Here is a 13,531-nt window from a genome sequence, read left to right as displayed (position 1 = left end):
CGCAGCGGGCCTCGTGCAGTCGCTGCTGCGTCTTGAGTAAGCAGGAACCGAATGTTTACCCTTCAGCCGCCGGGAGTCGGGTTCATTCAGGACTCGGAGGGTTCAGGTCACCTCACCGCTGCCAGACAGCACCGACCGTGTGCGGCGCTGCAACCAACTAACCCGAAACCCTCAAAGTTACTTTGTCATTTTTATTTAAGGTCAAAAAAGGTGACGCCACAGAACTCATCTGACCCTCTGCCGGTCCAGCTGTGGTCGGCAGTCCACATGTTTGACGCCCCTGCTTTAGTCTTCTGTGATTGGAAACGAAATCTATTTTAGTTGTGGGCTGCTTGTCGGGGACAAAATACGACGTTTTGAGTGTGAGCAATCCTTCTCAATCAACTGGTGAAGAAGATAGTTGACACGTTGAATGCCAGAACAACTGCTGTATATTTCATCTTTACAAAAGCAACTTTTTTCCTAAGATGTTCATGTCTGTACCCCTCCTCACTGGAAATCCTGCCTCCGCCGACATACATTGTGAGGATTTCAAATGTCAATACATGTCGAATCGACAATAATATTCACATCCAACACTAAAATAGTTGGAACGCTGTATTGAAAGTCAATTAAAAAAAAACCAAAATGCAATAATTTGTTTACCTCTTCCACACAACTTTTATTTAAAATTAAACATTTCAGATGCGACATTTTAGCATTTCATGAAAAATATTCGCCCGTTTTGAATGTGATCGCAGCAACATATCTCAACGCTGTTGGAACAGGGGCAATAAAAGGCTCAAAAGGTCATGAGCACAAATCAAAAACAAATCAAGCTTTGCCCAACTTTTGGAATAACAGGGGTTTTACACAAAACAGTGCTTTGCTAAAGCCACAGTTACATGGATTGTCTAAAAGTTGCTTTGCAGAAATGCTTCAGTTTTTTTTGTCTTCTCTGTGAGTCTTTCAACCCTCGACCTCATTTATCCTTTTATTGGACAAATGACTCTGTTCTGTATTTCTTCTGCGTGACGTCCAAATTGAAAAATGATGACAACCGTGACAAACATGACGGGAAACTTCAGCTAAACACTGAGATCGACGTTGCTGGTGAGTCTGAGCCCTCTGCCATTGTTAAAGTACAATGTCACTGCAGTTAGTGATGCATTTAAACTTGATAATAAAAAAAATTAAAAAAAGATCACATAAAACAATTACAAATGTCCCTTTTCAAACATATGCAGAATACTTGTTGGAAGTCATATTTAGAGTTGGGGTTTGTGTGTGTCATTTTAGTTGAATGCTTTAAATGTAGGTTTTATTTGATATGAATTTCAAATAAGAGTGTTTATTTGTTCTTTAATACTCATTGAAATATCCTTGAATCACACACTGGGATTGATTTTTGCAAGTATTTTGATGAATCGCCTTCAAAATGTAACCCTTTATTGTTAAACAAAAAACAATGGAAAATCATTAGATTTAGATTTAGATAGATAAAATGTTCCTCAAATCGTCCGCACAGGACTTTGGTGCCTGTTCAATAACTCCGGGTGTTAAGAGCGATCTGACAATCATCACTTTAATGGGTCACGTTCAGATATCGTGACGCATCCAGGAAGGTTCATCTGAGGACAAGCCGGCACATAAACCACCTTCACACATGGTGAAAAAAACCTGCACGGTTATTTATGTAGCAAAATAAAGCGACACGCGGCGACGATCAGCTGAGACGAGATGTGGTCGCCAGGTGAACCTTGCCAACAGCGACTGAAGGAGAAGCGGTACAGTATCTTTGCTGCCCGCCACAAACCCACAAATAACCCAAGCTTTGCATTCGCTGCTCTTTTTAGAGAGAGAACAATTTTTTTTTGTTTATATGACTGATTTCTTTTGACCCCATTTAACCTTTGACAAGGTTCAAGAGCGGTTTCCTAATCCAGAAGAATAATATAAGGAGCTATAAGGAGATGTGTATACCTTTGTTTTTGCCTCTGCGTTGACCGCTGGCCTGACGGTGAATGATGGTGAAATCTTAAAATCTGATTGTCGTGGCTGCAGGTTCCCCCCCCCCCCCCCCCCCCAAGTGGTTTACCACCCAGATCCTGATGTGTAATGTGATCAATTTAACTACTCCGTGACGACCCCAGTGAACTTTAAATACACATCGCTAACTGCCCGCCGCTGATGTGAGGAGCTGAATTGAATTAAAGCTACAGAAGTCGGCCTCACAAAGCCAGCTCGGGTCTGAGTACGTCAGCTTGGAGCTGACGGAGCAAAGCAGCTGAAAACTGCCTCAACAAAGTAGATAAATATCTGTGATAATGTCTGTATGAAGCAGCTGCGTGGTGTGATGGTTTACAGAAGGTGTGCTCCTGTTTTAAATGAATATGTGACACTCTGTAGATTTATTTAAAGATCCTGGTTTGAAATAATGTAGGTGCGTGAATTAAATTAAGCTTAAAGACATGTGCACGCCCTGCAGGTTTAATGTGGTTTAAAAAGCTCTTGGTGTGCACAGAATGAGGGGAGAGAGAGAGGAGCCAGTCTCTAATACGTGATGGGTCACCATCACAATTGTCACATGTACACGTTATTGTTATCGCCTGTATTTTGCGGAATATCTGAAAGTGAAGTGAAATGAATTCATTTGGTTCTTTTCCAACCTCAGAACACAACAAGGGAACACACACGAGTGCCAACGAGCCCTTATCATACTTACACTGAGTCAGCCAGTGGCGGTTCTGACCACAGAATAATGAAGTAAAACTGGTGGGAAAAACAAAACATCCAGAAACATGAGTCACAATCAAGGCAGTGAGAGGTGTCCAATGGATTTTCCTCACTTCAGTCTTTAACCTTATAAACACACGGCATTGACGACCTGTCACAACGTTTGGACTTTGGCCTGGTCGTGTGTGTGTGTGTGTGGCGGCCGTCAGAGTGCAGAGTCCGTCTGTTGCAGGTCTGACTGAGAGGAGTCTGGGGGAGGTGTCGGGGGGTTGGATGGCGGCTGCATGCTGGGCCTCCTCACCTGCAGGGGGCTCCACGTGCGCGACAGCTGCCTCTTCATGCTCCTCCTCTTGGGCTTGCGGGGACGCCGCCGCCGCCTCTCCTCGCCGCGCTCGCTCAGCGTGTCCGAGGACTCGTCGATGTAGGCCAGGTTCTCCCCGAAGAAATCCAGCAGCTTGCAGCCCGGGGGGGGAGCGCCGATGGCATCCGGGGAGGGGGGGGTGACGGGCAGGATGGAGGGGAGGTGAGGGGGCGGGGAGTAGGGGAGGAAACGTAGAGCACACGAGTGTTTATGATTTTCTGCAGAGTCACAGCCGAGTGCTGGGACCTTTCCGTCTGCCTCCTGTGTCGTGTTCATGAACGTGGCTCCTCCTTCCTCCTGTGCGCTGCCGATGGGAATCTGGTGGAGCCCCGAGAAGGAGGAGCTCGCCCAGGAACCGTCCGACCGCGAGTCAAACGGCGACTCGGATCCAGAGAGGAATCCTCCCCGCATGGCTGCTCCTAGTGAGTTGAGGTCTGCGGTGGAGCGGGCCGCGGGCAGGGAGAAGGAGCGGGCCAGCAGGTGAGGAAAAGTCCTTCCGTGGCCCTGCAGACCCTCTGGGCCGTCGGCCCTCAGTCCCCGCGCCGCTCGGGCGGCGGCGGCGGCGCCCCCTGCCGAAGCCAGCGGCTTCGGCTTCATCACCCCGGCCTTCTCCAGGGACGCTTGGGCGTCCAGTTGGCTCAGGGAGTTGGACAGACCGGCCCAGTGGTTCGGCAGGTGTCCGTTCTCGGAGCCGCCCCGTACCAGGTACCCCAGGGTGCACTGGGCCCCCCGCCGAATCCGTCGGCGCTCGCTGCGCTTCCAGCGCCGGCGCTGCAGAAGGAAAGGGTCGTTGAATTCCAGCGGATTTGGGATACGGAAATCCATGTTCTGCGTCCAGTCTGTGGCGTGAGCCCTCAACTCCTCCATCTGACAGACACAGACATAAACTCAACAACCGGATGGGGGGTGGGGGGGGGGGGGGATTTAGAGCGCTTCTTCTTCTTCTGCTGGTTTACATTCCTGCAGCACAGCTCAGTAAATCTCTCACCTCAGCGCGGGTCCTCTTGGACAGCACCCTCAGCCAGTTACCTATCATGGTGAGGATGGAGGCGAAGTAGGCGAGGCCAAACACGATCCACAACAACACGAGAGGCTTGAAGATCTTGCCATCTTTATTACCGCCACCTGCATGCGGAGAACAAGGACTTCTAATGATTTTAATGCTTAAAGTCACAGTGAAACCAACTCCTGAACCAGTTAAGGTCGGGCAGAGAAAAGAATGTCTTCTTAAAACAGGCTCTTATGATTAAACAGACCTGGTAATGACCAGTCCTGATCAACAACGTCACAGACGAATCAATGAATGAGATGACAAGTTAAAACAAGTCTACTAAAGAACAGCATTACTCCATGATGACTTTTTGTAGCGTGCAGAATTTGAAGATATTCACGCATGATTTCCTGATTATATTAACATTCAGTGTTAAAGTACATCAACAAAACCTCTAAAATATCTATTTATTTTCTTATACAATTCATGGTTACTGGACGAGAGCTGATCTAAGATCACTATGGGAAAAGGTGTTTTTTTTTCTCCAACCTGGAGTAACTGGGGGGGAAACAAGTACTTACAAGTACTTACACATGTAGGACATGCAAACTCCATACAGAGAATCACGTTTCAGTAAATGATCATCACGTTCCACAAAACCTGAAGCGACCCCAACATGCTGAAAATGTCCAGTTTTTTTGAAGCTATGAAATGATTTTTTTTTTTTTATTATTTAATCTTTATTTAACCAAGAAAATAAAACCCATGAAGATCAAGATCTCTTTTAGACCTGGCCAAAAGGTCTGCAGCTCACATCACATCATTAGATTTAAAACATATAGAACTGAACTGACATAATTAACAGAGTATAACAGTTAAAATTAGATAGCCCAGGTTTCTCTGGACATTTAAATATAAAATGCAGATTTTAAGACAAATTAGACTAAAGTGCAATAAGATTTTAAGACGCATTCATTAACTGCAAAAACCTTAAAAAGGTGTATTCAATTACTATAAAAACTTTAAAAAGACGACACTGATTTCTTGATCCTTCTTACATCTGGGTGCCTGACGTCAAACATCTACTACATTAATTTTTTTTTTTAAATCTTTTAATATCAAAACTGAGTCATACCAGCCTGCGGCAGCCTGAGTATTAACAACAAGCCCATTTGTTGTATTTTTATCTCTGAAGAAATATTCCTAAAATTAACACGGCAAGTGAAGCCGATGGTGTGGATAAAGCTCAGAAAAAATTATTTCTATAAAAAAACCTCACATCAGAGGCTGTGAGGTCAAGAGCAGTTTAATGAATGAATAGTGTCCTGTTATTAAACTGCAGAAAAAGAGACTAAACCAAAGTGTCATTCATTGAGTTGTGAGTTGGTACCTGGCACGAAATCTCCGAAGCCGACCGTGGTCAGAGTGATGACCACGAAATACAGCGATTCCAGAAACGTCCAGTCCTCCACCTCGTGGAACACGACCGTTGGCACGGCGAGGAAGATCAGACAGCCGATGAGGATGGAGAGGACGGCTGAGATCACGCGCACCGTCGTGGGTCTGACTTTACGTTTCTGCGTGAGAGATGGACGGCGGAAGATGCTGAAGAAAACGTCCAAAAAATAGTGGCTTGCAAAACCATTATTCCGGCTTGAACTTTTCCACCAACTCCGGGCCAGCCGCCCCGTCACTGCTAAAGAAAAGCATCGCCCAGAGCACGATGCTGCCACCGCTGAATACAAAACACACTTTTCCTTTCTTTTCATTAATCTGTCCTTTAATTAATTACGTAATCTGTCCTTTTCCTTCATCAGCAGCTGATCCATCACATATAAAATACATTTGAGGTTGTAATGTGACAAAAAAGTTCAAGCCACTATTCAAAAACAGTGTCCTCGAAATATCAAATCTGTTTTTTTTTTTTTCTATACAACAAAATGTAAGTATATTTGTGACTTTCTGAAAAACATGCTCTCTATCATGAATGTGGACCTGAATGAGGCTTCTCCTGATGTCTACACATTATAATTCAAGTTTTACATCACCTGTCACCTTCAGGTTCACGTTCAGTGCAGAATTTTGCAACTACACATTATTTTTTTTCAATGAAGCAGAATGAAACCACTTTCATGCAAACACTAAAATGGCTTTAATCCACTTGAGCGTTAAGCGTCAAAGCCAAACCTCGGAGGGGACACTCCTCCCCTGAGGTTTGGGTTCCAGGGGAGCGCAGACCATCCTCACCAGAAAGAGGGTCTCGATCTTGGCCACGGCTCGCCGCAGCACCGTCCCCATGTGGTCGCCCACTCCCGCGAGCAGGATGCCAAACATGGGGATGCCCACCAGCGCATAGCACACGCAAAACAGCTGGCCTTCCAGCGTCCGGGGGGACAGGTTCCCAAAACCTGTTGGACACAAATAGCAGGTGTCGAGAGGCTCCAGACAAAGGAGATCTTTAATATCAGAGTTATGAACAACTGAAGAGAGACTGGATTGACAAGACGACTTGATATTGAAGAGTGATTATATGTAGACACAGACTTCAGGTTTCATTGTGAAGACGACAACATGCAAGAGAGTTTGTGGGGCAACATTTTTTCGCGGGATTATGAAGTTTCCCTCCGCGGTTTCTCGGCCGCTGCCTCCTACCGATGGTGGTGATGATGGTGCCACAGAAGAAGATGGCGGAGGCCATGTCCCAGCGGGAGGTCAGGTTGGCAGAAAAGCTGCCCACGTCCAGGCCGGCCTCCACGGCAGAAACCACTCTCTGCAGGCCAGAGGTTTAACTGTGGATTAGCTCGCGATGTTGGTTCAGCTCCACCAGTTCACACTTTTATCTTCCATATATGAAGACGATTCCATACAGCCTTCAGGATTTCACAGTCAATGCCTTTAATAGCATGACAAGAGTCAGGCTTTTCACGGACTGTGGATGTTGACATCCATTAAGAATTATGGTTTATTTCCAATCCTCCCCCCCCCCAAAAAAAGATAATTCTCCATTCATGTATATCTACTCACATAACTCACACAACAAAGCTTTTAAATATTTTTGTTACAAGCAGCACAAGCAGAGCCTGCATCGCTGAAGATTTTTTCAGTTACCAAATATTGTGTTTTATGTTGACATCGTGAGGAAAAAAAATAACAATTAAAAAACAAACAACATTTTCTTTTACTTAAAATCAATGAATGAAGCATGTCCTAATCTACTGTGTCTCATATAAAAAGGCAATGCCATAAATAACTCTTCAGCATTTTAGTTATTTTTATCTTATTTATGTTTTATACACTCAGCATGTTGAAATCCTTCAGTTTATTATTAGAATTATTATTAGAATTATTATTATTATTATTATTATTATTATTGAGTCTCTTTTTTTAAATTTATTTGAATCTAAAGCCAATCTAATGTAATCAAATCATTCCTCTCTGTTTTTAAAGTTTGACTGTGAACATAAACAGAAAACCAATTTTCGTTTAAGCAAAGAGGGATGTTGAGTCTTCAGCGTCCTGTGATATTTTATATTTCATATGATATATTGGATTTTAACTTTTCAATCTGAAGAATTGGCGATCATCTCCCCATCCTAAATTATGTATATTTTATACTGTGTTTAGCCGATTTAGACATGCAGCACTCTTATTTTGTTATATTATTGTACAAAGTATAACTGTGCATTTAAAAAAACAAACAAACATTAAAATAGAGAGAAACAGCCCAAAATACAAGCACTGAATGTAATGGTAATAAAAGAGTATTTCATAGTGTTTCCAATAGTCTGATTTTCATGTTGTGACTTAGGGTTAGGGTCATCATTCAATACAATTATTTATTTGCTCTTTGGAGACGCACTAAATTCAGAGCGCTTTGCACAGTGGGGGAAAAAAAAAAGAAAAGTCAACAATTCCCACATTATCACCAAAGGAGAGGAAACACTTAATTTTAAAAGGAGAGAAACAGTGACAGCGGCTATTTCAGAGGCCAGAGGAGCGAAAAAAAACCCAGCACGAATAGCAAAACACAGAGCAGCAAAGACACTGAAGTGCCTTGAAGTATTCACATGTCGACGGAAGCAGAGTGCAGACACAGTTAAAGAGCGCAGGCTGTGCGGAGAGGCGATAAATTTGGTGAGGATGAAAACACTGACTGGACTGGTTCAGCCCGGGGTGATGTTTTAAAACTCACAAACTCCCCCGAGCCGAGGCCAGAGAGGAGGGACACGCCTCCGTCACAAACAGCCACACTTATTCAAACCTCCTCTCTGAGAAAAAAATAGAAAATATAGAGGTTTGATTCAAAATACCGATGAAAGCCGACTCAGCTTCTTGAATAAAAATAGAAGCTACTGGCTTTGAAACCTACTCAATATTTAAAAAGTGAACAAATTAACTTTTTTTTTTTTTTTTTTTTTTTTTTCCAACTAAACAAGCCTTTGCTTTTGGAAGATGTTGCTTTTGCATCTGTGAGCGGATTCATTCTCTTCAGTGTCTCGTCCTTTTGATCCATTTTGTGCCTTTTATTTAGGTTAAGGAAAACGGTTTAAATGCAAACTAAAAAAGAAAGCAACAAGTCTGGTTTGTGCAAAGTGAAAGCAACACATATTTGAGGGGAATAAACGTCAAAATGTAATTTAAAAAATGAAAAGTAAGACTTCAAACTCTGCAATAGGATCTATTTGACTGCTGATTTGAATACACAGAGCCAGAACTTGACCTTGTTACCTTGACGAGCTTGTGGAAATCCACTTCAGTGACGCAGGTGTTGTTTGAGAGGAAGGTTTCCTTCGTCCTGAGCAGATACTTGTGTGCCAACGTCTCCTGGGGCGTCTCCAGCGTGCGGAAAACAAGCGCTCCCATCACCAGGTACAACATGACCCCCAGCAGGAGAGTGGTGAGGGTGGCGCACCGCATCTTCTCCCAGGCGACCCCCACCGGCCCCCCCTGCAGGGTCAGGGGTCTGAGCTTGGGGGGTCCAGGGTCCGGTCGGCCCCTCAGTCAGGATGCACCGGGACGCAGCTGGTCGTAAACAGGATGTCCCTTCAACGTGTGTGCGAGCACGGAAACGTCCAGCCGAGAGTCACGAGTGTTCTTGGAAGACATTTATACATCTGTGCGTCAAAGAAAAGCAGAGACGGGGGAGTCAGAGGACAGCTGGGACACAACAACACCTACTGGTCCACCGACGATCCAAAACAAAGTGTCGGGTTCAAGTGGTATCAGAGGCTTTCTTACTTTCTTTCTTCTTGTCGGCTGTTTTATTTATATTAATCATGACTAATCGGCTGAAACGACCATTCCAGACTGTTCCATCCAGCTCAAGGTTATAACTACGAGGGAAGGCAGGGTTCATCCTGGACAATTCGCCAGAGGGACAGACAGCAGATGGACATTCACACCTTCAGGTCAAAAATTAACCTCAATTCGCATATTTTCAAGCAAGGAAACCAGAGAAGCAGGAGAAGAAAAAAAAGACAAATCATGGACACACAGGAAGAATAATGCAAACTCCACTCAGAATGGCTCCCGGGCCCGGAGTTGCTCGTCACGACGAGACGACAAACCCGTTACGACGCCTCACGTATTCTAGATGTTTGAACCATCATGTGTAACACCAGTGTCGATGCTGTTCTTATGTCACAGCGACTATTCAAACCTTTCGATGCTCATCTGCATCACATAACCCTTTTCATTCACGTTGACTAAAGTTGTGCCCTGCGATGATCACATGACTTGACAGTTTGGAGCATTTGTGGTGGGAAATCTGCAAATTGTTTTTTTTTTATTTGCAAAGCACAAATCACGAGAACGTGACGTACTGGCAGTTGAATCATTGATCTCTATTGAGGCGGTCTTCAGGCTAGTTTTCCTGTTTTTGAAGTAGAATATGAATTTATTAGAGAACATAAAGCAGATATCTGGTGTGAAGATCGATGCTCCATATTAAGAAAGGTTATTGTGTGCAATGTCAGCAGATGAAAGATCAGCTTGTCTTGGTATTTGCTCACATGGCTGGAAATTCCCAGGCAAATATGAACTTATGAGTGAACGAGCTGACTAAACTTCCAGTGAGAAACATTACTTGATGTTGAAGGCAATCGATTGTACAAGATCTTTACAGTTTTCTGTGTAAATTAAACCTGGAAGGAACAATAGTGTGAAAACAGCTTTTCAAAAAGGTTTTGAATGACATGAAAACATTGTAATATTCATAATATTGTCTCAGCACTTGTTTCTTAAAGCAGGGTTGAAGACACATTTCTCTGTATAGAAATATAGCAGGTCACAATTATTGGAGGATTCATGTTTAATCTGTGAAATGTGAAATGTTTGTCGGGGGCCTTTTGAGTTGACAGGTAAACAAACGCATCTGTCCAGATAAAGGCGATTTCCTGTGTGTAACACTGACGCAGTGCGTGACGTTCGGACCCGTTTAAAGTCGGAGCGTGCCAGGAAACTCGCCGAGAATAAACGCTATCAAAACCCAACAGGGAGAGCGAGAGAGGACGGGTGAGGGAAAGGTGGCGTGTGCAACGCGACCACTGCCAAATGTGGCAATACTGCGAGGTTGAAATGAGCCGTTCTTCACTCCCAAATGCTTTCGTGACTGCCTCCACCGCAGATAAGATCGGGTTGTTTTTTTTTTATTACCGGGAGGATGATAAAGACAGTACCTTCACTCACTGTTGCCGGGCGTTCATCCCATGTTAAAGCTCCACAGGTCAGGTGATGGAGAGAAAACCCACTCTTCGCTGTGATTCCTGCTCAGCTCGCTCTCATTCCGGTCCAGGTTCAGGCTGTTTGAACTCTTTCAGGGACACAAACACGCAGAGCAGGTTCAGATCAGACAATCATGAGAAGAAGAAAAAAAGAAATGCCTGTGTGTGTATTTTTAAAAAAAAAATTATTATCAATGTGAAGCTTTCGGCTGCACGTTTATCTGAATCATCCACATGTACCAGAAATTGACTTTTTAATTTACCATTTAGGCCAGACGTAGTCATTCTACTTCAATTATTTTATTCCTAAGATTGTCGAAATAGTATGCTTTGTTCACGTGTTTTAAAAAAGAACTTTTGCACCTGAATCTCTCACCAGAAGGATGAGCTGAATGAGCTCGTCTGATCTCTCTTCACCACATCTGACCTGCACATTTAACCCTTTCCTCTCTTTTCGAAGAGTCGAAGTGGCATTAAGTGAGAGTTGGCACTTCATTATATAACTTATATTACCCGGGAGGACGCTGACACAGGGGGGAGACCACCCAGCGTCACACTCCAAACATGCATCTTGACATTAATCGAAAACATGTTTATCGCTCGTCTTCATTCTCCGTTTTCGTGATTCTCTTTGAACTGTGTTTAGCTTTGAGGCGGACAGCGGTGGGATTTATGGGCCTGAGGCTGCGGGTCGGCCGGCCGGCCAGCCAATCGGCCGGCCCGGTCGCCTCCACTTTGGACTTTGACGGCGTCCTGAGATTTCCCAGAGTCTGACCCTTGGTGAGCGTGCGGCTCCAAGAGACCGCCAGGTTTTGTTTTGTGGCCTTGCTCTCGGCCCGCCAGACCCACCGCTGACACATCGAATAAGTTATCGCTGTCTAAACCTAACGCTGGCATATTTTGGTGCTTTGCTAAGATATTGAGCCAGGGGGCCGGCTTACAGCGGGAGAGGGAAGTGGCCTGACTGGCGAAGGGTCTAATCTTAAGCTAAACAGTGGGGCAGGTGGGGTAATAAATCATGAGGCGAGCTGTTTGGAGAGAAGCAGGAACATGATGTACACAGGCTATTCTTAAGTCTCCATTCAGGGCAGGTGTACAAGAAAAATCAAGCCAACCTGAGACAGACTGCAGGACTGAAATGACTCAAAGCTGAAACTCAGTCCAGTTGGTGCTCGTGTCCCTTTTTAACGGCTGAAGCTGCCCCCCGGTGCCCTCCTACACACTCACATGGCTCCGGGTTGTCATTACCTCACTTTGGCTGTTTAGACTCCTCGCTGAAGGATGACGTACGTGCAGAGATTCACACCGTATTTCTTTTTGCCTCTCCGCGAGCCCACGTGTGTTTACGAGCAATATTTCAGTAGAGGCACGTTAAACAATGGAAATGCATAACGGTACTATGAAACTCACAACGACTGTGATGCAATGTTACCGTTAATGTTACCGTTACTATGCAGCCCCCCCCCAAAAAAAACGTTTCATTGAATAATTAATGACATCATTCAGTCATAACAGTACCTGTCGTGTTCTCATATAATCTTCTAATCTACAATTTGAAATATTTCTTGATCAATGTAATACACCTTGTAATAATCCTCAAAAAAAAGCTCATATGAATGAAGTCATTATCATTAATGATTCAGATACACATTTGAAAGATGATGAAACTAGATATTTTTCACATCGCATTTAAATAAAATTTTCATGAACTTGTTAAAAAGTTGCTTTTGGACATGAACTGAGTCTTTATGATGTCCTGCAGTTGGATGATGGTGTGCTTGACGTCCTTCATGGAGCCATGATAACTCCCATCTAAAAATGCTTTGATTTGCATTTAAATTTCTTTCTTACAATGAATTTGAAACAAAGAGAAGTGTGTTTGAAACAGTTGAACTTATTCAAACGGTGACGAAATGATCATGCATTCACAAATATCTTTACGAACTTTTTCCGGAAAAAAGCTCCATTTGCCATTTCAATCCATTATATTAACATAAGTATAACGTGTGTTTCCAACTCAAACAAATTGATTTCAGGAACTAGACTCCCACGTGTCAATATTCTTGTGCATTGTGACCGTCCACAGTGGACTTCAGCAGAATTATCAGCAGAAAAGATAAACCACCTTTTGTTTATCATACGTTGTGATTTTTGCTGTCTGAGCCACTGCTTCATGTTTCTGGATGGTGAGAGGTGAACAATCCCCACAACACATGTTTACCACAGCAAAGAGAAACAAAGAATTTGGTTCATCCCCCTTTTCATGTGCTTGTGGCTGAGGACAGTAGCCACTAAAGAATTTACAGTAAGTCGACAAAATAAAGCTTCTTTTAGTTGGAATTTCCCTCAAAAGTATTTGTATCTCTATTGTTTTTTTTTTTGGGGGGGGGGGGGGGGGGGGGGGGGGGGTGAGCCGAGGCTGACGTCAGGAGGAGATCACAGGTTGTGGCTTGGCCTCTCTGATTTCTTGCTTAGGGAAATAATTACCCTCAAAAAATAATGATAGGATTGTTTTGAAGCCTCAGAAGCAGCAGAGAGGAAGATAAACCAACTTCCAGTTTGCTGCAAGGCACCGAGAAGAAGAAAAGCACATTTGTACGGAAATGCTCATCAAATGCTGCTGCGCTCAGAGAAAGTTTCTCAACAACTTTAGAGTAAGAGGTTTGCTCTAAAACCGCTGCGTGGTCTCAGTATCAAGGCTCATCTGGACAGGAATGTTGCTCCGGATTAATCAAGTTTTTG

Source organism: Blennius ocellaris, assembly GCF_963422515.1.
Source record: "Blennius ocellaris genome assembly, chromosome: 9".
Taxonomy (NCBI): domain Eukaryota; kingdom Metazoa; phylum Chordata; class Actinopteri; order Blenniiformes; family Blenniidae; genus Blennius; species Blennius ocellaris.
The sequence above is the reverse complement of the archived record's forward strand: the minus strand, read 5'-3'. Positions refer to the sequence as shown.